Source organism: Mustela erminea, chromosome 20, assembly GCF_009829155.1.
Source record: "Mustela erminea isolate mMusErm1 chromosome 20, mMusErm1.Pri, whole genome shotgun sequence".
NCBI lineage: Eukaryota > Metazoa > Chordata > Mammalia > Carnivora > Mustelidae > Mustela > Mustela erminea.
Window position 1 is genome coordinate 5,317,628 of NC_045633.1, and position 23,583 is coordinate 5,341,210.

At 41.7% G+C, this 23,583-nt stretch overlaps 1 protein-coding gene across 9 annotated transcripts in view; it reads right to left on the reverse strand.

The window, feature by feature from the left end:
- The window catches only part of USP31 (ubiquitin specific peptidase 31), a 215,837-nt gene that overhangs the window by 165,077 nt on the left and 27,177 nt on the right, over positions 1–23,583 (reverse strand). The gene's annotated exons all lie outside the window — the stretch shown is intronic.

Below are 23,583 nucleotides of genomic sequence, written 5' to 3' on the forward strand. Positions count from 1 at the left end.
TTAAGGGGCACCTGGGTGGCTTAGTTGGTTAAGTTCCAAGTCTTGGTTTTTGCCTCAGCCCATGATCTCACACATAGTGGGATCGAGCCCCACATCAGACTCCACGCTCAGCAGAGAGTCTGCTTGAAGATTTTCTTCCTCTGCTCCTTTACCCACTCACTCCCTTATGCTCTCTAAAATAAATAAATAGATCTTTAAAAAAAGAAAAGGGACATATTTACAACTTGATTATGAACCATCATAACCTGATGATCAATTAAATGTGAATGATAACAAAAAGATGACTGACGAAGATTCAAATTCAAAGAGGAAAAAAATCAAAGGGACACAAATAAGAGAACACTGAGGTCTCAACTGGCAAAACATACTAACTGGATAAAGTGAGCAGTGGAGCAGAAGGACCCTGACAACAAAGTTTTAGTGACTAGAAGGATGCCATTTGCATGCTATCTCAGACAAAGGTACACCAAAGGAGAAATGGTGTGTGGAGTCTTCACTATGCTACAAAACTTCCTCCAGGGCCAGACACCACCCGAATCATCAAATCCAGGATTTTCTTCCTTGGGTTTCACCTTCCTTAATCTCCCTATAGCAGTTTATACCTGACACCGTACTTCATCTAGAAATAGTCTGGCTTGTGGCCTTATGTACTCATTTAGGAGAATCAAAGCCAGAGACATTTGGTGTAGACAGTGGGAAAATGTGAGCTACAGAAGAAAGAGAAGTTTTCCCCATAAAGAAAAAAAGACCAATAAAAGCCATCAGCACTAGCAGCACCACTGACAGTGTGGCCGACTCAGGATGGAAAAGAAACAAGTGACAAGTGATTGCGATACTATATTAAGGGATACAAAGAAGAAATGAGGGATGACACCAAGGTTTTAGTATCTGATTTAGATGGATAATGAAATCGGGAACAGAGGAAGTGACTGAGGGACCGAAGAGATTTCAACATGCTGACTCTGAGGGACCTGTAGGATCCCCAGTGAGGTGAAGTCTGGGGTTCAGGAAAGAAATCTGAGCTGGAAAGTTAAATCAGAGCAGCACCCTCTTACCGTATGAACAGAGGAAAAAACCCTGGAAACACATAATGAGAAAAGGAGGCAGCTAGATTCTTGAGTAAGGATGGCACAGAAGGGATAAGTCCCCATGAAGAAGCCAAAGAAGAGAAGCCCGAAGAGCCAGAGAGTTCAGGAAGCAGAGAGGTAAATGACGGCCGAAGTCAGGTAAGACAGGCCTGGAGGCGGTCCTCTGGAACAGCAAGTTAAGAACTGACAGCGCCGTCCCAGTGAAGCAGATACTGACCGGAGAGGGTGAGAGCCAGGAAAAGCAAGGAAACGGAATGACTGCAAGACCACCACCTTCGTCCGCAAGAGGCTCAGTCACAGAAGGAAGGAAGGAGAGATGCTCCCCCTGCTGGGGAGCTTCCGGTGAAGAGCGACTTGCGCGCTGAGTGGAAGGAGCTCACGGAAGGGAGACGCCTGCAGAAGGAGCATTCTTCAGTGAGAGGCAAGGGCGGGGATTCAGAAAAGAGGGAGAGAAGTGCCGTGAACAGGAGGAGGGAGAGGCAGGAGAGAAGCACGTAAAGATAGTTACGGATTCAGAAGTTATAGACAGGAAGGCAGGGAACCTTCACTGTTGTTTGTTTTGGGTTGTTCCTTTTGGGGAAGAACTACATGACAGAGGCCAAGAGGCAGTCTCAGGGGTGGCCAGGCTAATGACTCCAGACAGGGCACACCAACTGCCTGAAGCTCGCCAAGTGTCTAGCCTAGGAACGCTCTCCTGTATTTACTCCCAGCGGGGGTGGGGAGCCCTCCACACACACGTTCCTGAGAAACGAGTGAGCTGAAATCAAGCTCCTCGTTACGTGTCACAGCAGACAGTTCAGCACAGTATCCATCAAACATCACAGTGGAGACAATACACAATTCTTTATCAGGACTGCATCAAATCTGATTTATGATTCCTGCCACTATCGCTTCAACTCAGCTAAGCACTCATTCCCCAGTCCCTGTGTACAAAGTGCTGTGCAGAGGCTGCTCGACCAGATTTTTGTTGGGCACGACTCAACAGGCAAGAGGACTTCCACAACCCCCGTAACTAGGGCAGAAACTGCTCCAGGTCAACCCCACCCTAAATCACTGCATCACAAACTGAAGGACGTTTTTTACAGGAAACCTCCCGGAACACACACAAACACAAAGGCTCCTTTTTCTGACCCTTTTTCCTCCTTCACAATGGGGACTTTTTCCCACTGCAGAGACCCAAGGGACTATCTGTTTTACTTCTTACCAAAACAAGACAAAACATAGAATAATCTAGTAATTACCTTGTAGCACATGTTACAGAAGAAAGAAAAATACTGGGAGTCAAGAAGGAAAAAACAGTGGGAATCAAGAAACCGGGACCCAATCTCTGGCTCTGCCACAAACCATAAACTGGTTATCTCAGGTAACTCACGGAACCTGTGCTTTCTGGTTTATAAAGCAAAGCAGTTGAGTTGGCCATCGATGACACTCCTAGCATCCCAAATCTTCCCCTAACTTCTTCCCCTAGAGTCCCAACAAGTGATTTGACTTTTGCTTTGGGCCTCATTTTTTTTTTTAAGATTTTATTTATTTACTTGATAGACAGAGATCACAAGTAAGCAGAGAGGCAGGCAGAGAGGGGGCGGGGGGGAAGGAGGCTCCCTGATAAGCAGAGAGCCCTATGCTGGGCTTGATCCCAGGACCCTGAGATCGTGACCTGAGCCAAAGGCAGAGGCTTAACCCACTGAGCCACCCAGGCGCCCCGCTTTGGGCCTCATCTGACATTGCTTTGGTATGCCTTTTATAACTTTTTACATAATTAAACCTTAGTTTATTTTTATTTATGTCCTAAAATCAATCCCTCTGTATTTTTGCAGTTTTTAAAAAAGTTAATTATCACTGGAATATGTCATCTATAAATAGGAGCATTGCTACAATCTGAGAAATTATTTACATCTGTCACTTCTGGGCACCTGGGTGGCTCAGTTGGTTAAGCAACTGCTTTCAGCCCAGGTCATGATCCTGGCATCCTGGGATCGAATCCTACATCAAGCTCCCTGCTCTGCAGGGAGTCTGCTTCTCCCGCTGACCTCTCTCCTCTCATGCTCTCTTTCTCTCTCTCTCAAATAAATAAATAAAATCTTTAAAGATATTATAAAAAAAAAATGTCACTTCTATGAGAAATAGAATACGAGCCTTCTTAAAATACCCATTCTAGAATGTGGGTGTGGTATTTGTTTGGATGATTAACTAACCTATTGGTTTAAATCCTACACATCCTATTATAAATGAATTTGACTATCACTCCAATTTTCCAATGATCCTTAACATCCAGTTACTTAACAATAAAGTGAAAGTCAAACAAATCTATACAGCTTTTGAATTTTATATTAAAACTTCTCTTTACCCTTCAAATAAAATCTTAAGGCCTAGCTCTACAGAGAACTTTTTTCCCCTTATGAAGAAAAAAGAAAAAAAGTGGGGGGGGGGGGGGATGTTGGAAGCATGGCCCTGAAAAGAAAAAGAATGAAGTCTATCCAACTGGCATGGTAATATTGGACATGAGGTTTTCTTACCATAATACCCTAGTACAGCAGCAGCAGAATCCTGGGCTCCAGGGAAAAGACAGAAACTGGCTCTAGACACTCTTGACCCAATCCCAGGAAGAAGACGACAAAGCAATGGCTATTGATGATCTCCTCCTACAGGGAATGGACACGGTGGTACTGATTTGATCAGGAGCTGGGTTATTCTACTCTTTCGGGGAAAAGGTAGCTTGCCAAAACTCACCAAATTATTACCCACTTTCCTTGATTCTATGCCAGAAGAAATGCCGAATTTATTGCCAGTGATTCTGGGTAAGAAGGAGAACTCGGGAGGACAAGAGCACTTAAATTCTCAGAGCAAGACGCACTGTGAACAGCTGAGTTCACAGATGGCATCTAAACGTGAAATTTGGTTTCTGGACTGCATTGGAAAGAACAGAATAGTAACACTTGTCTTGAGAAAAGTTTCATCTTTTGAATCTGACTTTATGGACAAGTACTAAGTTGATGAAGAATACTTAACTAAAACATAAGGGATAAAACAGTGATAGACCCGCAAGAGTCCATTCAACAGTGTTCCATACCCGGGTACAGAAAGCGGCCATGCTCCAACAGGGTTCTCCGAGTCCTTTATCCACTCCTGCCTCCTCACCTTCACGTCTGGTGAGGAAGTCTTCACATAACACAAGTTAGGCTGAGGCACCCTTGTTATTTGCCAGCCGTGGCAACAACGGGCCCTTGAAAGAGACTGTGACGCTTCCAGACTTTCCCATATACTTGCCCCAGGACTGGAACGCCCTCCATTCCCATCCGTCAAATGCACTCCCTTACTCTCCTTCCTTGGTAGAATGGAGCTGGGAGCTGGGTGGGAGAGGAGACAGAAAAGAAAGGCGACAACAGGAAAGGAGCGTCCATCCAAGATGGAAAGACAACTCAATGAGAATAAGTAGAGACTGCCAAACAGAGCCTATTCATGTGTTCCCATGTGGCCACAGGGGAAAGGGATTTATAACAGAAGGACCTAACATGAGTAACTTAAGTAGAGGTGTCCCTTGAATCCAAGTTCTCATGATCCAAACTCAGGAACTAAGCAGATTTGGATAGCAAGGGATATTTGCATTCAAAGAGTAGATTTGGATATTAAACAAACTTGCAAATACCGGAAAGACTTGGTGGCAGAGACTCATTGCTGAAAGAGAGACTAGGAAAGGGTATATATCTTATCTGAAAGAGAAAGCTCTAGTAAGAGTGTTGAGAAATAGTGACTGCATTCCAAAAAATTACAACTAAGGTGGAAGTAGGACCAAGAGCATTAGAGCCAGGATGAAAGAGAGAAATATAAAAAGTAACATACCCCAAGTGACTGAGCCAGATGAACAATGAGCAACGAGTTTACCACAGATCATAAAGCTATATAGGTAGAAAATACAGCAGCAAGAGAAGACCACCAAGTACATAAACAGTGGTTGGAAGCTTCTACTAGAAAGGCAACAGAAAGACTGGATTCGGAATACAGATTCAAATCCTCTTTCTCCATGTGTGTTTGCTCTGAGAATCAGCTATCTTTTCTATAAAATGGGGATGAGAATACTTTTCTAAAAGAAATACTGTGAAGCTTTAATGAGTTTCGTTTACAAACTCTATAAAAGCACTTTCATAAAAAAAATTTTATAAAAGCATTTTAAAAATTCTAAAATATCTACACAGCTTGTATTATTTAAGTTTCAAAAGTCAAGAAAAAAGAAAGGAATTATCCTATATAATTCTGGAAAATGTCACAGAGAAAGCAAAAATATCTAAAGCATTGTCTCTTGATTGCACATTAGAATCATCTAGGGAAATTAAAAAAACAGAAACAAAAACCACAAACTGGGAACAGCCCAGAGATGCTGATTTAATTATCTATAGTGGGACCTGATCATTTTAACCTTTCTCAAGTGTAATTAAAAAGAAAAATTCTCAGGGCGCCTGGGTGGCTCAGTGGGTTAAAGCTCAGGACATGATCCCAGGGTCCTGGGATCGAGCCCCACATCCGGCTCTCTGCTCCGCAGGGAGCCTGCTTCCTCCCCTCTCTCTCTCTGCCTGCCTATCTGCCTACTTGTGATTTCTTTCTCTCTGTCAAATAAATAAAACCTTTAAAAAAAAAAAGAAAGAAAGAAAAATTTTCTTTCTAATGTGAAGCCAAGACAGAAAGAAAATGGCCACACTGGAAAAGCTCTGAGGTTTCACTTCCAAAAGCACTAAAACTCAAGGGTGGGTCTTATCATAACTGTACTATATTGTTTATTACACTCTATCTTATTCATATCACCAGAACACATAACCTCATTATCTGCCTCCGCCATTACACAGTGATTTGGAATGTCTCATTCAATATTATTTTCCCAACACTTAGCAAAAACAATACTTGAGACAAATAATAATAATTGAATGTTCATAATATACCAGGTATTATACTAATTGTTTATAGGTGTTATTTCCTATAAAATTAACCCTCAGAAGTTCCCTATGTTGTTAAGTATTATCATTATTATTTACAGACAAAAAAACTTGGGCTCAGAAAAGTCAAATAACTTGTCCAAAGTTACCACTATTCTTCAACCTCGTCTGACTAAAACAGCCTTAAAAACTTTTTGTCCAAAATCTTTCAATAAATGATTTTTTTTTTTTTTTGCCTTACATGACTCAGGATCATATAGAGTTTGATCATTTGGAATGTCACTTCTCGAGTGGACGCAGAACACGTATTGGAGACGCCAGGCTTCTGGGAGCTTACTTCCTTTTAAAGAAATCCTTGTTAATGAGCTTTGTTGTAATTTGCATTTTTTCCTACGACTGAAATATGGCCCAGAAACAAACAAACAAAAAAAAGGAGTCTATCTAATTGCGATGTTATTATTTGAGGAGTAAGGAGGAATTTGGACAATACCAGAAGATCAAGTTGCAATATGTGAAGGAGAGCTATGGCCGGCCTGAGAGTCCCAGGATGCTGCAGAAGCAAACAAGAGAGACAACGATCTGGCTCTGGAGAACTCCATCTGTCCCTCTTCAGCAAATGTAAAGGGGGTGCTCTTCACCTTACAGTGCTCAGGCTGCTCCGCTGGTGGCACTGAATTCCCAGCCTGTCCATCCCTCCCAGTACGCCCTACGCGCAGACTCCGAGGTTAAAGTCAGCTCAGAGCACCAAAATGTGTTTATGTATCTAATCAAGTGACTTAAGTAACTCAAGAGTATCTTCTTTTTTCAGTCTCTGTCATTATCCAACATGGATAATGTGTCTCTGCTGAGCAGAGAGCCCGATGTGGGACTCGATCCCAGGACCCTGAGATCATGACCTGAGCCAAAGGCAGCGGCTTAACCCACTGAGCCACCCAGGTGCCCCAAAAAATTTTTTTTTGAAGGAGGAAAATCTGACCAACACGGTCCAAAAAAAGCCAACGTCCGGTTCTGATTTAGCTGAAAAGCCTCATTGGGAATGTAATAATGTTCAACAGTCAAAAGCCAAAACAGAGATCTTGAGTCCCCTCTATTTGCTAGATGGGATGCTGCTTGATTCATGAATTATTATTTAGTAAAGAGCTTTCTTTTTTATTTTTAAAGTCGAAACAGAAAAACTAGAAAAACCATCTAAATATCTACAAAATTAGGGATGTCTGGGTGGCTCAGCTGGTTAAGTGTCCCGGGATCGAGATCCACGTCAGGCTCCTTGCTCAGCACGGAGCCTGCTTCTCCCTCTGCCTGCCTCTCCTCCTGCTTGTGCTCACCCTCTCTCTCTTTGACAAATAAATAAAATCTTTAAAAAATAAACTGATTGAAATAGATATATCTACAAAATTATTATATATTCCTACCATGGAACAAATATTTAAGTTTTAGAAAACATGGAGAAATTAATACACAATACAATTAAGTGAAAAGAAGATGCAAAACTACCTATGGACATAATTTCATACTTTTTTTAAGAGACTTTTTTGTCTTTTATCCTTCTAAATATACACTGAAACACTAACAGGCACTGCCTCAGAGTGGCAAGTTTTAGGTGAGTTATCCCTTTCTTCTTTATACATTTCCGTATTTCCCACATTTTCTAAAATGAATTTGTTGTAACAATGACCAGGTGGTACATAAGGAGATCTCACGAGGGCACACCACATACTATCCTGGCCAGGGAACCCAAACCTTCTGCACAGAAGATGGGGCTCGCAAAACAAAGAAATGTACCTTATTTCTGGCCCCAAATCCTAGAGAGTCAGATGGCACAATGCCGAGAATTTCTTTTTCCTCTGCTAGACAGACCTAAAGAACTCAGATCAAAGCTTTCTGCCTATAGTAATCCTAAACCCAAACTTACACCAATCTTTGAATCTTATCACTGGAGGAAAAAAGGGACTGCAGTTCGCATCAAAGAAAAATGGGGGAAAGAGAGACAGAAAAAAAGGAATTTATGTTTACAGACACCTACCAGGGGCCTTTTTAAGCCACCCTGTCTTGCCACGTAGGAGGTAAAAGCTTAGGTCTAGGAAGAGGAAAAAACCCAGGGTCAGCTTCCTGACCAAGGGAACCATACCCTTGGAAGAAACACATCCTTGGAAGTCAGCACATGGCATTACTCACTGGCACAGCAGCCAGAGTACTTGGTTGAGTGGTACTGCTCTTTGAGGTGGAAGTGAAGTGACCTATACACCCTTGGAGGTAGAACAGGTTGAGAAAGACAAGCAGTGGGGGGATGCATAAGGTCAAACCTTGAACTATCCCAAAGCCAAACATGCATATATTTCTTCTATAATCTGTGTGTGTGTGTGTGTGTGTGTGTGATTATACACAAAGAGACAAAGTACGCATCCTCTTGACTCTGAATATGTTGGTATTTGACGATAAACAGATCTAAAATGTTTTTGACCAAACAGACAATTTTATAAAGGGATCCAAAATATTCTGGAAACAATCTTGGTTTGAAGCATTACTGCTACTGCATTTTGATAACTGAAACATCAACTAGTAGTAACCAAGAGGTAGCATTCATAAGCAGATCCAGCAAGTTTCACTACAAATGATGTGTTCATATTGCCAAAAACCTGGAGTGCGATAAACCCAATGAATCTTAGCTGGCTGAAGATGCTTTCAAGTCATGGGCCTGCCATATCGCTTCTCCATACCCAACACCGTGTACCCCACAGTCAAGACCGCTGACTCCTGAGCTGCACACAGGTAGGGCCTCAACCAGATCTTTCAGCCCTCACCTAGAAAATCAGATCAGATAAAAACCAGCACAAGGTCCTAGTCCTGGCTCCAGGCTTTTCCTAGCAAACTACAATTTAAAACCTTCCCAGCCTCAGCCTGGTCTGACCCGACCAATTCTAGTTGGTTCAGGCCTTGGTCATCTGCCTGTAGAAGGTGAAGGCTAAACGAAAGAGTGTGTGCATACACAGAAAACAAAGGCAAGTCTGTGAAATCAAAACAGGGTAATTCCCTCAGCTATCAAAATGTTACCATCCTATGGGTATATTTCCACTGTAAAGAACAGATGAAGCTGTCCTATCTCACTAGTTAGCAAAGACATGCAAATTCGAACAGTAAAATGCTACTTCCCACTTAGGGGCGTAAAGATTTCTGTTTTGCAACAGTAGGGTACAAGAGACATTCTTGCACATTGCTAATGGCACAATCCTGTAAAATAAGGATAACAAGGTGACTTAAGGATCTTCAAAAAAGAGAGCCACTGAACCTGGAATTTCACTTCTATGTATCCTAAAGAAATAATCAAAAGTAACTAGTTTTCCTACAAATTTTAAGAATTCATATATGTAATGAATAACCATTTTCTGCTCCTAAAAAAAGGTGAAAGATATATATATAAAATATTCATCACAACCAGAAACCACCCCAAACAGATCATCATATACCTTCATACAATGATCAGAAGAGTTTTTGTGGCAAAAATTTGTCATAATACAATACCAGGAAAGTAATATACCAAACAACTTCTACATTTTCGGTTTTCCTCTTTCAACTTTTACATACTTCCTAAGTTTCCCACAATAACTTAGATAATATTCTTATCAAAATAGATTTTACCTCATAATGAGCTTTAGCAAAAGAATCCAGACACAAAAGAATATATACTTAATGCAAATCCAAACCACAATGAGGGGTGCCTGGCTGGCTCCCTAAGCGGAGCATATGGCTCATCTCAGGGGCTGTCATTTCAAGCCCCACATCAGGGGTAGAGTTTACTTAAAAGATGCCACTTAGGGGCGCCTGGGTGGCTCAGTGGGTTAAGCCGCTCCTTCGGCTCAGGTCATGATCTCAGGGTCCTGGGATCGAGTCCCGCATCGGCCTCTCTGCTCAGCAGGGAGCCTGCTTCTCTCTCTCTCTGCCTGCCTCTCCGTCTACTTGTGATCTCTGTCTGTCAAATAAATAAAATCTTTAAAAAAAAAAAAAAAAGAAAAGAAAAAGAAAAAAGATGCCACTTAAAAATACAAACCACAATGAGTTACCACTTCACACCCGCTAGGATGGCTTTAACAAAAGAGACAATAACAAGTGTTGGCAAGAATGCAGAGAAACTGGAAACTTCATGCATTGCTGATGGGAATACATAATGGTGCAGCCACTGGGCAAAACAGCTGGGCAACTGCTTAAAAGTTAAACATGGAGTCACAATATGACCCAGCAATTCCACTCCTAGGCATGTACCCAAAAGAAATGAAAACATAAGTCCACACTAAAATGTGTTCATGAAAGTTCACAAAAGCATTATTTGTGACAGTCAAAAAGTAGAAACAACCCAAATATTCATTAATGGGTGAATGGATAAACAAAACACGGTATATTCATGCAATGGAGTACTTTTCAACCATAAAAAGGAATGAAGTATAATGATGAACCCTGAAAACACATGCTAAGTAAAAGAAGCCAGATGCAAAAAACCATGTGTTGCAGGATTCCATTTATACAAAAGGCAAATCTAGAAAAACAGAAAGACACCCACTGCTGGGAGGCTGAGGGGAAATGAGGAGTGACTGCCATTAGGGAATTGGGGTTTCTTTGGGAGGATAATAAAAATGTTCTAAAATTGACTGTGGCTATAGTTGCACAATTCTGTGACTATATTAAAAACCACTGAATGGTACACTTTGGGTGAATTATATGATTTGGAAGTTATATCTCAGTGAAGCTTTTTTTTTTTTTTTTTAAAGTAGGCTCCATGCCTAACATGGGGTTTGAACTCATGATGCTGAGATCAAGAGTTAAATGCTCTATTGACTGAGCCAGTCAGGCACCCCAATAAAGGTGTTTTTACTATTCTACCCACAATAAAACTCATGAACAGGCAAAGTCTGTTAGAGGTGTTAGAAGTCAAAAGAATGGTTCCCTTGGGGAAGAGGGGGAGGGTAGAACTAGGGAGAGGGCGGCCATCAAAGGAGCTTCTGGAGTGCCAGTGACGTTCTACTTTGTGATCTGGTTGACACATTATCACTTTAGGATAATTCGCCAAGCTATACACTAACGATGTATGCATTTTCTGTATGTATGCTGTATTTCACTAAAAAGTTAAAAAACATTAGTGGGGCCTGGGTAGCCCAGTCAGTTGAGCATCTGACTTCAGCTCAGATCACAATCTCAGGGTCCTGGGATCAAGTCCCACATTGGGCACCCTGCTTAGAGGAGAGTCTGCTTGTCCCTCTGCCCCCACTCATTCTCTCTCGTCTCTTAAATTAATGAAAATATTTTATTTATTTTTTAAAAGATGTTATTTATTTGAGAGAGAGAGAGAGAAGCATGAGCAGGGGGTAGGGGCACAAAGGGAGAAGGAGGCTCCCCACTGAGCAGGGAGCCCAATACAGGACTCGATCCCAGGACCCTGAGAACATGACAAGCCAAAGGCAGATGCTTAACAGACTGAGCCACCCAACAGACCCATAAATAAAGTAATTTTTAAAAAGTTTTAAAAATTAGTTGACTTCAAAAAGGAAGAACACTGATGTTTCTTAATTTAGCCAGACTCTGAGGCCATAACTCTGTTTATTTAGTCTTATTTAGAGCTGACAGTATTTATCTGGTTATTTAACTAGAAGCAGATTGAAAATGGCAAAAGACAGGAATGAAGAAGCAGGAGATAGAGGCTCTCCGGAAAAAAAGCAAAACTGGATAAAGCAAGAGAAAAATAAGGAAGGACCGTGAAGAACAAATAATTATCTAGGAAATAACTTACATGAAAGACTTATTCCCTCAAAAGGGCAGTTGAATGGTTAATATCGTGTTACTCAAAAATATAAACTGACAACACAAGAGCATAGAATGAATCATCCTGAAAAGTACTCTCCAGGGGACAGAGGCCTCAGCTGAGCCACCTAGCCCTGTAACACTGGAAATTTAAATACCACCCCTTCAAAAAGAGTCTACAATTCAAGGGGTCAAAACCTGGAGCACACATGCATCAAAGATGAACTACAGAACAATTAGAGTTGCAAGGCCAGATCCGGAGAAAATTCTGCAGCAGAACACATTTCTCTTCAGCACTTGACTACCGTGACCTTCTGTAGGACCCTCCATGTCTTCTTCCTACCAAGGTCCCTTTCCTGTGTCCCAGGCTTACTCTTACAGGCTGGGCTGGTGGATGTGTGAGACAGCTGGTTGGTTTTCCAGCTAAAATGCCCCATCACTAACGGAACCAATGGCTGTCACACACTGATCTGTGAAGCTGGTCTCAAGTGGCAATGAAAAGGAAAACAAAGAAACTGAGGCTCAGCGACCAGCTCACTAAATTCAAAACTCATGGGTTCAGATTTTCAAAAGGGAAGAAGCAGACCTGCACCCCAGGTAACCTCCGCTTCCCCCTGGCATGATCCTCTGATCAGCCTGAGACAGAAGCGGGTATCACCAGGAAGCGAGTGTGGGCAGTTACAACAGCCTACTCAGCTGCCTGGCATCACCACAGAGCCTCGAAGGGTAATGACCAACAGGTCTCCAACCTAACCTACCCTTCCTCCTGCTGGACAGTTGATAACAAGCTACCAGTGCTCCTCTCTCCATCTACCTGCAGGGAAATGAGGCTACTTTCCTTCCTTCCTGTCACTAGTACCTATTTCCCATGAGCTACTGCTTTTAAAGGCATTGACTTCTCTTTAGCATTTCTAGTTTATTCTAACTCTCATGGAATAAAGCTCTAAAATGAGGGAATATTACCAAGTTGTCACTAAACTATGAAAAAGGAACTCTTATTTTAGGGTAAGACTAAAGAATGTTCTAAGTTAATGTATCTTTATAATTACTGGGAGCACCTCTGGTCAGGAAAAGTTCTTTATTCTTCTCCAGCTATAGAGAGCTCTGGACCTCAAATAAAAGGTTGAATCTCCTTCCTTAGAGTTTAAATACAAGCCTTGCTCTGCCTCCCTTATTGCTCAAAGTAAAGCAGATAGAGAAGTTGGGTCCCTGCCCATTCATTCACTCATCAACATGCATACAAAGAACAAGACCAGTTATTATGGGAAATTTAGAGATTCACAGAATTAAAATGTCTTGGTTTCTTCATCTGTAAGACAGAAATAATAATTCATGTATTTACTTTACACCGTTATAAGAAATAAATAAAATAATCCACTATGTAGGGCATGTGGCAAGCACTCATATGTCAGCTATAGGAAAAAACAAAATGGAGAAAATCCCATACAATGCACTACCATTTATCTAAATAAGAGAAAATATGAATGAATACATACACAATACACACACACAGATATACACACACACATAAAGCAAGAGAAAACTAATTTGCTTGTATTAAAACAACGAAAGAATAAATCATACAATCTAGGGAGAAAGTGGGTTTCAGGATCAAAGACAAACTAGACTTCCTTGAATAGATCTTACCTTGTACATTTGACTTCCACCATGTATTTTATTTTTTACATAATTATGAAACAAAATTAAATTTTGAAAAGCAATCGCTCCGGGCGCCTCAAAGGCTCAGTCATTCAGCTCAGGTCATGATCTCAGGGTCCTGGGATCAAGCCCCACATCGGGCTCCCTACTCAAAGGGAAGCCTGCTTCCTCCTCTCCCACTCCCCCTGCGTCAAGTAAATAAATAAAATCTTTTTGAAAAATTATTCTGGAAACCAAAAATTAAGGGAAAAAAACCCTCAAGCATTTATGTTACCTTTCTTCTCCAAATTTACTTTAGGGTAACCAAATAACTCATGAGGGCAACAGCCTCTACAGAAGTGCTCTAACTAATAAGATGTTAAAGTTATAACACCATTTTCGATCCTTAATGAACTAATGGATCACGGAATAATCATCAGTGTCTCCTAACATAGTAAGACACACAACCAGACATTAATAGGCTTCCTGATTAAAGTTTACAACACTACCAAAACCAGAATGGGGAATAAAAAACAAAAACAAAAACACCTCAACCCTGAATCTCATTAAGCCTCCAAATCTATCATTTTACAGAAAATATTGGAACAGAACATTTTTTTTTAAACTTTATGTATTTATTTGACAGGGATCAAGAGAGAGCCCAAGTAGGCAGCAGAGAGACAGGCAGAGGGAGAGGGAGAAACCGGCTTCCTGCTGAGATCATGACCTGAGCCAAAGGCAGCAGCTTAACGGACTGAGCCACCCAGGCACCCTGGGAACATAACATTTAATTGAAACTACAGGAATACAACAGGCAAAATCAGACTCTGGAAAGCACTATAGCAATGCTCTTCAAAATGTGATCCACGGACCGGTGCCCGTCTGTAAAGTTTTTGTCTCCAGTCCATGACCAGGTAAATACAGAAATTGAGAACAGGCATTTAGAAACAGTTTTATGTCTACTGAGTCTAAATTTTAACGGGGCTGGTTTTATGTATGCCTTTTACTTTATTTTTCTGGAAAAGCTTATTAAATGCCAAACTAAGAAATTTACACTGTGTATTGTATATAAAAGAAAAAGTAGAAGCAATTTTTAAGAAGAGAAATAATGTAATCACTGGTAAACTTTAAGATTAACATGGCAGCAATAAAAACTGCTCATTGGAAGAGACAGAGTTTAGAAATGGGGAAGGGTACTTGAAGGCCACAGACTTAAAATGACTGCCTTCATTTTCACCACCTGCTATTTACTGAATAGTTACTAAGTATAAGTTTCTATATTAAACCTTTATTTATATCTTTTTACTTAATCCTCCTAAAAATCATGTAAGGCTCTCCTACTTACTTACACTGAACTCAATATCCTAATTTCAAAAATGGAATAATAATGCCTCTTTCAGAGGCACTGTAGTGAACATTTAATGAAAAAAATTAAATGAATGTACAGTTGACCCTTGAACAATGTGGAAGTTAGGGGCACTGACCTCCATGCAGTCAAAAATCTGTGTGTAACTTTGGACTCCCCAAAAAGTGAACAACTAATAGTGACAGCCACAAGTGACCACTTATTGCAAAATACAATTTATTGGACAGACGAACTGCTCACCCAGACATGATTTACGTCACTTGGCATTATAAGTGGATGTTGACATACTCGAGCTTGCCGCACGAGCAACAGAAGGTGGCCGTGAAAATCCCACAGTAGTAGCACAGTATGAACTACGGTGAATTTTATACAGTTATGATTTAATACTGCAGCTCCATACTTGTTTACATTTGACTATAAATCATGCCATGTACAGTCTGTGTGAGCTTACGTTTTGATAAATTTTAATTTTTTAGAATAGGTTGTATATATTTTATGGTAGTAAATATCTACACAGACTAGTATCTACATATATTTCATGCATTCATGACATACCTAACTTCCACTTAAGTTTTTTTATATTTCTAGGTACACAGTTCATTCACAAGTCTCTCTTAACTGCCACAAACCTCCAAAAAAATTTCATATATATATTTTTAAATTTCACATATAAGTGGACATGCACAGTTCAAACCAGTGTGGTTCAAGAATCAAAGGGACTTTGTAAATGAACTGGTTCCACACAAATAAATGGTATTTTTTTATGATTATTGTTTCTTAAATCTCCTGAGAATCAGGCAGCTCTGCCTTGCTTTTAAAGATCAGAATACCGGGATGCCTGGGTGGCTCAGCTGGTTAAGCCTCTACCTCTGATTCAGGTCACAATCCCAGAGTCCTGGGATCACGCCCCGCATCAGAGTCCTTGCTCAGCGAGAACTTGCTTCTCCCTCTGCCTGCCACTCCTCCTGCTTGTGCTCTCTGACAAATAAAATCTTTTTCAAAAAATAAGTAAATAAAGATTAGAATACCAAGGGCACCTGGCTGGCTCAGTTAGAAAAGCATGTGACTCTTGATCTCACGGTTGTTGAGTTTGAGCCCCACGTTGGGTATAAAGTTACTAACAAACAAAGAGACTCAGGAAGGAAGGAAAGAAGGAAGAAAGAGAGGAAAGAAGGAGGGAAGGAAGGTAAGAATACAAAGAATTAAAAGAATTTACTGAGCTGGTGATGCGATTACAAAAGTTCCTTACAGTAGAAGCAACAAAGGCATTTCCTGACCAGTCCCATGAAATCTCCTAACGCGTGAACTGTTTGTTTGTGGACACACTGTTTGCTACCATCCAAGCTCAACAACCGGAGGAAAGAAGCAACAGATGTTCGGTGACTGGCCAATTCCTCTAGGAACTGCCGCAGTCCATGGCATCAAACAATGATTTCCAAATGGAGAAAGATCACAGTCAGATGAAAGACAAGATATCTCTATGTGCTCAACTGCAAAAATGTTGTTTGTTAAACATAAAAGGTCATTTGAGGAACAGCCAACAAACGATTAATTAGCAGAGCAAACAAGAATATTTTTGAGGGAAAAAGCTGCAGAGGACAGAACTTTAAATCACTCAGCTTTCAATGATTTCTTTTCCACTATTATATATAAAAGGCTTTTTTTGTGGAAACCATGAGGTCATTGTTTTGCAGAGTCTTTACTATAGGAAACAGCTGTGGAGAACTACACAAACAGTGAACACTGCCCTATTTAGTAGCCCCTCACTGTGACAAGTGTATAGAAGGGGAGAGGAAAAATCCATCAAACCACTCTAATAACAAAACAAAAGAGGGAGAGTCAAACTAAAAACTTTAGGTCACACAAAGGGAGACAAAAAAAGAACTAATTCAGGATAAGCATCTGTAAGTCAGGCCAAGCACCTGTATTATTACATCTGTATCTGGACTTAAGAGAGAATTATAAGAACAGCTGCTTTCTACCTGGGTCACCAAAAATCCAAATGATTCAATGATTCACTTTGCACAGTACCTGATATACAACAACATTCAACAAATACAACTTAAAAAAAAAAGGGGGTAGGGAGAGGGGTACTATCAACATCTAGTGGGTAGAGGGCAAGGACTACCTTAAACGTGCTGGTATGTCAGGACAATCCCCAACAAAACAAACAAAACTGACCCTATGAAAGGAAACAATTTTAAGTTTAAAAAATGATGAACAGGGCGCCTGGGTGGCTCAGTTGGCTGAGTGACTGCTTTCGGCTCAGGTCATGATCCCGGACTTCCAGGATCGAGTCCCGCATCGGGCTCCCAGCTCCACGGGGAGTCTGCTTCTCCCTCGGACCTTCTTCCCTCTCATGCTCTCTCTCACTCATTCTCTCTCAAATAAATAAATTAAATCTTTAAAAAAAAAAAAAATATGAACAAAGGCAGTCTTATAGGGGGAAGCACATGTCCGGGGCAGGCACTAGCATGCACCACGGATGGGCCGGAGAATCTTGTCCTCTACAGCTCTTGGCTGGGCACTCCGGCAACGTGTAGCCACATTTTAAACGCACCTTCCCTTTGACTCAGAAGTGCCACTTCTAAGACTCAGTCTTTAGAAAAGGAGACGTGACACATGTTGAAGGATTGGCTATCATCATTAAAAACTTTATACAACCTAAGCACCCTTTGTTGGACTTCTATACAACTGTTAAAAAGAATGAGATGGGCTTAGATGTATAAACAAAAAACCAAAGCAAGTCATGCTACCCATGGAGAACGGGGATGGGGGAAAACGAGTTACAGACCTACAGGCGGTGCCCTTTGATGTAAAAGCTGTATACACATGTTTATGTGTGCATTTAAGTGGTCTGAAAGGATTATTTTTAAGACAGACTTCCAAAAGTACCGAAGTCTGAGAAGCAATGGCATATACATAAAGCTAGCTAGAGCCAACCTTCTTTTCAGAGATTCAGCACCACAATCTTAGAGGAAAAAAAAATACGACACATTTCAACACATCCCCCACTTCCTTATGTTTTATGTTGAGAATTATCATTTCAGAGGTTGCAAAGATAAGGCAACCATGCCTCAGCAATGTGGGGGTGACAAAGAGTGAAGTCAGAACTCAGGTTCTGGGCGCCTGGGTGGCTCAGCCGGTTAGGTATGTGCCTTCGACTGGGGTCATGGTCCCAGGGCCCCGGGATCAATCACGTACCAAGTCCGGCTCCCTGCCTCTCCCTCTGTTCCCACCCCGCTCGTGCTCATGCGTGCTCGCTCGCTCTCAAAAATAAGAAATACCAGTAATTAAAAAAAGAACTTGGTCCTGCTCCCTCAGTCTCTAGCCAGCAGGTGAACCTTAGTTTCTTCATCCACATAAAGGTGAGGCCACTCACATCTCCCCCACATCCCCTTCTAAGTCAAAAATTTGGTGACTCTGTTGCCTTCTTTCCTTTCAAAGATGTAGAGCTTCACTGAAACAAAAGTAACACCATTTGATGGACAAGGGAACTGACCAACCAGGAAGAGACATAATTTCTATTCTATACCTGGGCACAAAGCTAAATGTGACCTACACAATTTTTTTTTCTACTTTTCAAATGAATTCAAATGAAGTCTGAGTACTCCCTGGGAACCACTGGGACATACCAATATCTTAAACATCTCACCAACCAAGAAAACCTAGACCACAGGTCTGCAGCACAAAATCAGAGCCCTCAACATGAGTTTATGAAAAATTTAGGCGTGAAAACAGAGCCAGTATTACCCTGACTGTTAGCTTGTCTGCCACTACTCTCATTTACACCTTCCTTCCCCTTGGAACCTGAGAACTCTCACTAATAAAGAAGCACCACTGAGCACCACAGTTCAAGGGGGAAAATATGGAAGAGAAATTTCTATTCATCAATTATTTTTTGTTTTGCTGCAAATTTGGAAGGACTCCCCACAGTTCTTTTATCTGTAGATCACTATGTTCTAGTTGTTCTTTGGGAGCACAGTTTGAAAACGGCTGCTCTAAAACATATCTTTGTTACTTGAGATGACGATTCATCTTTTTACTGACTGCAAAAGGCACTGAGCACTAGAAATCAGCATCTACACGAACCTGGAAGCACCCATGCTAGTATCCTACTAGTGAAGACAATAAGCTCATTTCCTCTAAAAAATGGCATATTGCGTATTTGGATTTCAGAATCATTTGTTTTCTCTCATTGTTTTTACTAAGACAATGATCCAAGGACCTGCCAGTGAAGTCCAAATTTTATCTTAGTGCTGCTACAAACACGAAACACAAAGAGGAGAAAAAGTAACAAGGTAACCTTCTAAAGTCTGGGTTAGTAAGAAAAACACCCTAAGGAAGCTCAAAACATTCCTCCAACAAAGTGTTTCTCAATCTTAGCCTTACTGACATTTTGGGCTAGATAACTCCTCACTGAGGTGAGCAGAGCCCATAGCACCCCCAACCCAGTTGTGTCAACCAAGTATGTCTCCAGACAGGCCAAATATACCCAGGAATAAAGGGGTTGGGGAACCAGGCAAAACAGCCCTGGTTGAAAACCCAGCTCAAAGAGGAGAAAAATACCTGCTTAAAAAGAGAAGTGACAGCTAGAGAAATTTCTTAAAGAAATTTCTTAAAGCAAAGTTGGGCCAGTCAATCCATTTCATTCTGGGAAATTAAAGTCCTACCTTAACAACCATCTTGCTCATCCAAAACCAAAAATCCATTTATCTGGCAAGCTCCTAAATCTCACAAAAAACAATGTGGTTAGAAATCAAGGAAGAATTCCAATAGAAAAACTTACAAAGAAAATCATTAGTAATTTTAAGACAGTAAAAGCACACTCAAAGACATACTAAGTGCTTTTCGAAACCTCAAGGCAAACTTTCAAGAGAGCAAATTGGTTTTATCTTCTCTGCCAACTCCAATGAACTGGTAGCGCTCACTGAAGCCCAGAACTAAGCAGGATTCTAAGGCTGAACGTGAGCTCAGGAAAAGAGTATCCGCACCAAACACCAACATCTGCCACAAACAGGCAAAGGGCCGGGGTAACAGGTATGCCTCGCATCCACCTTACAGGTGTTGAACTCAGCTTACCTTATGCTCAAAATAACGCCCATCAAATTTGGCTGTAATAAAATATTTTGGGGAGAAAAAAGTAAACCTCCACAGTGTCACCAGACTTACCTAATTCAGGGGCAAAAAGGATAAAAAGGAAAAAGTCTGATCTGTCACTCTCCTACTTAAGAATCAGCCCTGGGGGGCGCCTGGGTGGCTCAGTGGGTTAAGCCGCTGCCTTCAGCTCAGGTCATGATCTCAGGGTCCTGGGATCGAGTCCCGCATCGGGCTCTCTGCTTGGCAGGGAGCCTGCTTCCTCCTCTCTCTCTCTGCCTGCCTCTCCATCTACTTGTGATTTCTCTCTGTCAAATAAATAAATAAAATCTTTGGGAAAAAAAAAAAAATGAAAAAAAGAATCAGCCCTGGATTCTCAGCTTCTACAGGATAATGTCCAAACCAACACAGCCTACAAAGCCATTCACACTCCACTTACAACACTCTTCTTCCAAACTTTCTGCACCTCCGTTGGTTCCAGCCACCGAATGTCTCACTGTTCCCCCCAAATCACAGGCCCTTTCATGCCACCTCCACCCCTGCTCTGCCTGGCTAATTTCTATTCACCCTGCAGATCACTGCGCTGTGACTCTTTACTTGTTCCCTGGACCAACAGTTTCCCTAGACGGGCAGCATCAGCACCACCTCGGAGCTGATAGAAATGCACAATCTCAGACCCGACCCCAGCTCCGCCAACCCCAAAACAGCTTGGTATCAAGATGCCCACGTGAATATGGGCACATGAAACTGTAAGAGGCGATGTCCTGGGGAACATACCAGGTCTCACTGGACTCGGATCTTCACAGGCAGGTACAGTGTCCCCCCAAAATCGAAGTGCCTCACACTTCAGCAGGCCGCCTCTGAGGCAAATCCCTCCTTTAGGAAGGGAAACACCTTCCAGCCTCCATGGCAGCCAGAGGTGGTAAGTCACCGAGATGTCAGCAGAAGCCTGCTGAGGGGGCACTGTTGGAAGAACTTTTATTTTCCCAGTGACTTCCTGCCTTGACAAACATTAAGGCTAAAAAGCCAAAGATGTAATAGGGACAAAATAGCAAAGGACAACAGAGTGGAAACACAGAAATGGTCTGAGTCCCTATTGGGCCCTTTAAGCCACTGTACCACATTAGAACATGAACCTCCAGACATACTGTGTAAGCCAACTCAACATCTTTATTGCTTAAGACATCATCACTAGGGCTTCCTCTTTCTCGTGCGGAATGCATTCCTAACTGATGGAGTAACCCGTCAATAAATGGGAAGTGAGTGAATGAATGCCATGTGAAAGCTACTACAGGTTCAGAAGATTATATGTTTTAAAAATAGGAACTCGAAGAATCTGTTGAACTTTGCCAAAGCATGCTTATAAATCAGCCTCTGCACTTCTAGAATTATTGACCCATTTCTGTTCACAGCTTTTCAATGGATTAAAAAAAAAAAAAAACTCTTAAAATGCAATGGAAATGTTCACATACAAAAATGCTGTAGAAATTGATTTTGACATTTTGGAAAGAGTAGAAAAACAAACTTAAAACACTGGTCTCTGACCTTGAAAAGTTTGCAACTGCTGTGGCTATTGATGGGCAGACAACTATAAGCAGGAAAAAAAAAAAAAGAGAGAGAAGGAAAAAGACTTAACAGTAGCTGGCTGGTTGCCATTCTCTCCTACTTTCTTATTTTGAGATCTCTGACATGGAACTCATTTTTTTTTCCCAGTCCCTATCCCAGTCCAGGACTTTCACTCAAATTTCCAAGACCAAACAGCAATCACTTTTTCTTTTTGAGAAAAAGAGAACATTAATAAATATAAGTAAAATGTCTTAAAAGGGGACAGGTAGGGGCGCCTGGGTGGCTCAGTGGGTTAAGCCTCTGCCTTCCGCTCAGGTCATGATCTCAGGGTTCTGGGATGGAGCCCTGCATCGGGGTCTCTGCTCACTGGGAAGCCTGCCTCCTCCTCTCTCTCTGCCTGCCTCTCTGCCTGCTTGGGATCACTATCAAATAAATAAATGAACTCTTAAAAAAAAGGGGGGGTACTATTCCTCAACAAGGTAAACCAAGTGCTGAATTCTCAGATTATCATTTTGTATTTTACTAAAATCATTTAAATAAATTTTAAAAGACACTTCACAGGATCTATGGAAAACCAGTACCATTTGCCACAAATAGAAGACAAGTTTAAAAACAAACACGATGAAACCTTATTAAATCCTAGCTACTGGTACCTGCCAAGGCCTCTAAACTTAGTTTGTTAGGTTAAAAAAAAGAAAACAGGTAGGGGAGTGAGCATGAGGTCTTAAAGTCAGGCTACCACCAAGCTAAGACCTTTTCCTGGGCATAATCAGGACGAGCAGAATGCAAAAGGAATTAACTTGCTCACCATGTGATTTCACTCTATTTAACACCATATTCATGTCCCATCTCAAAGTATCCCTCATACGATTTCAAATCATCTTCTCCTCTCTTTTTCCCAGAATAAGGGCCCATTTCCCTGGCGCAGCCTAAATGGCCCCACACAAACTGGCTCAGCCCACCAATTAGCTCTCATCTAAGCTCTAAGGGCACCAGCAGACAGCAAACACCGACCCAAGGGCCGTTACCTAGCCCACTGCCTGTTTCTGTATGGCCTGTGAGCTAAGAACTAAATTTTTGTTTTTCTTTTTAAAGTTTTTATTTATTTGCTAGAGATAGAGACAGGGAGAGAGGGAAAACAAGCAGGGGAAGCGTGACAGGGAGAAGCAGGCTTCCTGCCAAGCAGGGAGCCCAACTCGGGGCTCCATCCCAGGACCCTGGGACCACGACCTGAGCCGAAGGCAGGTGTTAATGATTGAGCCACCCAGGCGCTCCAAATATTTGTAATCAATCTGATGACAGGGAACACTAATTTTGAACTCCAATTAAGCTAAATGTTACTCCTTCCAAAAAAAAAATCCCATTTCTCTCATTAGACCTGTATTACGAAGCACTGTTAGTCATATTTTTATTTTAGTCAATGAGAAATTAGTGGAAATTTGTTTTCTCTTGTTATAGAAGCACCTACATAACAGCCTTGACTTTGCATCTTGACCATTTGCTATATGCCACTTACAGAGAGTTTGCAGATCCCAGGGCTACACCGTTAAAGCGCACCAGGCTCTCGTGCGTTCCCGCCTTCCTTTCACCTGGGGAGCAATTCCCCCGGATTCCTCAAGGCTGGTTCCCCCTGGTTCCTCAAGCCTCAGTTCCAACGTCACCGCTTCCAAGAGGTCACCCTAACCCGGCTGGCCCCCTCCCCATTTAAAGTAGCCTGCCCACACATCAACCGCATCACTAGAGTTGACTCTCTTGGAACCACTGTCTGATAGCACCTTCTCACCTTTCTGAAATCTTCAATAATAAGAATAATAAACGCATGGGTGCCTGGGTGGCTCAGTGGGTTAAGCCGCTGCCTTCAGCTCAGGTCATGATCTCAGGGTCCTGGGATCGAGTCCCGCATCGGGTTCTCTGCTCCGCGGGGAGCCTGCTTCCTCCTCTCTCTCTCTCTGCCTGCCTCTCTGCCTACTTGTGATCTCTCTCTGTCAAATGAATAAATAAAATCTTTAAAAAAAAAAAAAAAAAAAGAATAATAAACGCAGCAAATACACACTATGGACAACGGAAGGGACTGACATACCAGGTTGAACCCTTTAAAAGTGCCAACCTGGGGCGC